Below are 4,878 nucleotides of genomic sequence, written 5' to 3'. Positions count from 1 at the left end.
TGTCTTGTATCCTTATATAGATTTGTTACTTGTATTGGTTTAATAAAATGCTGATTGGCCAGTAGCCAGGGAGGAAGTATAGGCAGAGCCACCAGAATAGGAGAATTCTAAGAAAAGAAAAGGCTCAGTCTGCAGTCTTTACCCAGACACAGAGGAAGCAAGATGAGAATACCTCACTGATAAAAGGAACCAAACCATGTGACAAACACAAGAATTATGGGTTAATTTAAGATATAAGTATTAGTTAATAAGAAGCCTCAGTTAATAGGCCAACCAGCTTATAATTAATGTAGGCCTCTGTGTGTTTCTTTGGGACTGAGTGGCTTCTGGACCGGGTGGGACAGAAACCTCTCTCAACACTTTTGTGTCCTAATAGGTTAATCTCAATGGACAGACCAACTTTATATGTTACTGCACTGTGCAGCCTGGATGCCGAGACTGGCAGAGGGTGCCAGGATTGAGACACGGAGGCTTCTTTTCAGATGGAAGAACAGCAACCTTTATTTAGCCCCGAGCCTTTTAGACCTCTACTGCTTCTGTGGAAAACCTCCAGCCAGAAAGAACACAAACATCCTTGTCAATTACAGACCACAAGGAAGTTCCTCTGTCAGTTAGGGGGAGTGAGGGCAGCTGGATCACAACAATATGTCACTTAACACCTTCAGGCTCAAAGATTACCAGAAGCCAGGGTCTGTTTACTCTATATTTGTACTTCTGCCCATCACCAAACAGCCATCAAACTCTTACTAATGTTTTGTTAGGGCTTGCAGATGTCTGGCCACATTAACCCCTCTGAGCCTCCATTTCTCCATTCTGCAAAATGGGATTGATAATATTCCAGCACATAGCTGTTGTGAGAATTAAGCCAGATGATAAAACAGCTGTTGGTGGTTTGTTGCTAGTGGAAACACCTTCCCCAGTGTCCAAACCTATGTCTGATGGTGTTTATGCTCGTAAATTGTCTGCTTAGCAACGAGGCAAAGGACAGAGGGAAACTTAGGAGCTTGGAAGGCACAGGAGTATGAAGGCTGTTGTTCTCTCCTGTTGTTCCTTTCACAGAGATATGGAAATATCATTGAGGCCCTGAGCTTTTTGGAACTGTTCAGTAATGACATATGATTCGTATGCAGTAATGTTACCTATGTTGATGGCTTGTTGCCTGAGGTTGTAAATGTATCTGTTATGAAAAATGATTTTTAAAGACAGAATCTCTCTATAAAGCCCAATTTGGCCTCAAACTTGTAGTTCTCCTGCCTTAGCTACACAAGTATTAGGTTTATGTCTTGTCTTACCACACCTTTACATAGAAGGTATTTGATGAGAGGATTTCTCAAGACCTTGGTGGGCAGGAGGCCTGGACCAGTAATTGCCAAGACAGGAAAGCAAGAACAAAGTCGTTGTCTTTACTGACCACAGTTAAGGTCAGGGCTCATCTGAGGTCAACTGGAAGGCACTTTGAAAACATCAATAAAATCACCTGTTGTTGGAGGCCACTAGTTCGTTTCCTGACCACCCTGACTGAAAATAATCAGAAACTGTTTGGACAATAGCTTAAGCATATTTCTAGATAGCTCTTATATCCTAAACTAACCCATCTCCATTAATCTGTGCATCACCACAAGGTCGTGGCCTATCGGCAAAGTTTCAGCAAGCTCCAGTGGAGATGTCTGTTTCCGGCTACATGTCTTCTCCCTGACTCACCTACTCTCTCTCTCTACATCTCTGTTTGGATTTCCCACCTGGATTTACTCTGTTAAGCCACTGGCTGAAAGAAGCTTTATTTATTAACCAATAAAAGCAATACATATACAGAAGGACTTCCCACACCAATCATCAAATAAGATATTATAGATATGAAGGACAGAAATGGCGTCAGGCATTTAGTAAGAAGTCAGTACACACTAGATGCCCTTCAATGGAAGAATGGATGAAGAAAGTATGGAATGTATACATATTAGAGTACTACTCAGCAGTAAAAAACAAGGACTTCTTGAATTTTGCATACAAATGGATGGAAATAGAAAACACTATCCTAAGTGAGGTAAGCCAGACCCCCCAAAAAATGGGATGTACTCACTCATAATTGGGTTCTAGCCATAAACAAAGGACATCGAGCCTATAATTAGTGATCCTAGAGAAGCTAAATAAGGAGAACCCAAAGAAAAACATATAGGCATTAATATTAACCTTCATCAGGCGATGAAAGGAGACAGAGACAGAGACCCAATTTGGAGCACCGGACAGAAATCTCAAGGTCCAAATCAGGAGCAGAAGGAGAGAGAGTACGAGCATGGAACTCAGGACAGCGAGGGGTGCACCCACACACTGAGACAATGGAGATGTTCTATTGGGAACTCACCAAGGCCAGCTGGCCTGGGTCTGAAAAAACCTGGGATAAAACCAGACTCGCTGAACATAGCGGACAATGAGGACTACTGAGAACTCAAGAACAATGGCAGTGGGTTTTTGATCCTACTGCACGTACTGGCTTTGTGGGAGCCTAAGCAGTTTGGATGCTCATCTTACTAGACCTGGATGGAGGTGGGTGGTCCTTGGACTTCCCACTGGGCAGGGAACCCTGATAGCTCTATGGGTTGACAAGGGAGAGGAACTTGATTGGGGGAGGGGGGAGGAAATGGGAGGAGGTGGCAGGGAAGAGACAGAAATATTTAATAAATAAATAAACGGAAAAAAACAAAACAAACAAAAAAAGAAGTCAGTACACATAAACTCCTGAAGAAGATGAATGCACTTGAGCATCAGGCAGAGAATCACTCTGCTTATCAGTCTTCTAATGCCACCTTTGCACTGAATTGTTGTGTGTGTGTGCGTGCATGCATGTGTGTGTGTACACACACGTCTTGAGCTCCAAGAAACACCCAGTGGAATGCTCCTTCTTGGGTCCTCTTGTGATTATGGTAGGTTTTTCTTTAAAGATTAAATCTTTTTTTTCCCTTTCTGTTCAACAAAGACAACAGCCCTTTGGGTTTTGATAAACGTTCTTTGCCTTGTAGCAGGTGGATTTGCCCCAGGCACCACTAAGAGCTGTGCTTTTAAAACATACAGAAGCCCAGCTGTTTATATCTGCTGCATCTTTTTTTCTCCTATTTTCTGCCCTGAAGGCTGGGTTTTCTCTGCTTTGGCAGACTGATAACATGTGGAAGGAAGAGAACAGTTCTAACTAATAGACTAATTAGTGATACAAGCCTTTAATAACTGAGTATAGGAAAGTCATTCCCTACCCTCAAGTGATTAATTTATTTATTGCTGTTGTGCTGCATTAGGGTAAACTAGTCAGCTTCTAGCTATTGGCAACTTAAATCAATCCCTTTTCTTCATTTCCTTCCTTTCCTTTGCTGTAGTGTGCGTTGGCAATCTGCAAGAATCGATGCAGCTGACAGGCAGCTCTGGCAGAAGTGCTAGGACCCTGGTGCCACCATTAGGAACTGTGAAAACCCAGCTACTCTATGTTTGCTTCTCAAAGGTCCTTTCCTCCTGGCCACTTCTGTCAGTTACAGCTTTCCAGCTTTGTCTTTCAGAACCATCCTACTATGGAGCTTAAAAGCATATATTGACATTCAGTGGCCTGGATTTCAATCCTGGCTTCCTCACTGGCTTGTGCAGAGGATCTAATACAAGTCCCTTCACTTCACTGTGCCTTCGTTTTCCCACTTGTAAAATGTTTCTTTGGAATGCTTATCTCTTGGGCATGACATGACCATTGCCATACTGAAGTCAAAACAGCTGTAATCATTCACAACTGACCCTAACAAGATCAGGCCTATTAACATTTCTTCCAAGAAGGTGGGTAAGGAGGGTCAATGGACCCTCAATTTCAATTCTAGTTATGTAGTCCTGTCCCTCCCCAAGCTTCATGTAATCGTGCTCCAGCTTCATGTGGTTTGGGGAGGCACTAAATAATATAGGACTCCAGTAAAGCAGCACTCACCAGTTGTCATCCGTGGTGTGATGGGGGCATTTTAGTGATGGAGACCTTTGCGAGTCACCCACAAGTAACATGTAAGTGACCCTTCATTCATGCTCCTTACACGCAAGCCCAATAGATAGACTCCTTGGTTCACCAAGTTGAATGGAATTGCTTTTTTGGCCTGTCATTGGTACCCTATCTAGGGTAAAGACTTGTTCAACTCTCCCCCAAAAGAGTCATGTAACAAGTGAGAATACATTTGTTTCTCCCTAAGGTTCATCTGAGGATTCAATAAAAGTAGTTGTGTCCAGTACTTAGGACATACTAAGCTCTCAGTAGCTATTAAATATACCTAATACATAGGGAGATAATTTGATGAATGCTAGTAGAATAAGTGAGTAGCATAATTTATGAGTAGATTATGAAACCTTGAAGTTCAAAGGGATGAAAATAAGAGAAAATGAATAATAAATCAAAATAATAAAGGCCTTTAGTTGAGTGCTTATCAATCAAGGTCTATGTTCTGAGCTAATTGCTTCTTGTACATTCTTTCATCTAATCCTATGCAACTTGACTTTTATCAGCCTTCTTAAATCATGGTTTGTTTTTTGTTTGTTTGATTTTTGTTTGTTTTAAAATCTTGAACTCCCATACAAAATTATGTGAGAACTGTGTCTTCTCCCAAGATTGCAAAGGACTCCTGGGAAAAGGGCTGACATATTCATGTTTTCTTATGAATTCCTGGGCCAGCCAAATTCAAGTTCTTCAAACTACTTGTGGAAGATGCTGCTATTGTCTCTTCTTCTTTTAAAAGCCTTCAGAACACAGGACCATTTTATACAAAGATTTTTACTGAAAGCAGGGCACAGCACAGGATACTTATAGGTTCACCAATGCAGCCATATCTAAAGTCCTCTATTGATGCTCCAGGATTGCTGCAGCCAGTGCAG

The sequence above is a fragment of the Microtus ochrogaster genome, chromosome 6 (genome assembly GCF_000317375.1).
Source record: "Microtus ochrogaster isolate Prairie Vole_2 chromosome 6, MicOch1.0, whole genome shotgun sequence".
Classification (NCBI taxonomy): Eukaryota; Metazoa; Chordata; class Mammalia; order Rodentia; family Cricetidae; genus Microtus; species Microtus ochrogaster.
The sequence above is the reverse complement of the archived record's forward strand: the minus strand, read 5'-3'. Positions refer to the sequence as shown.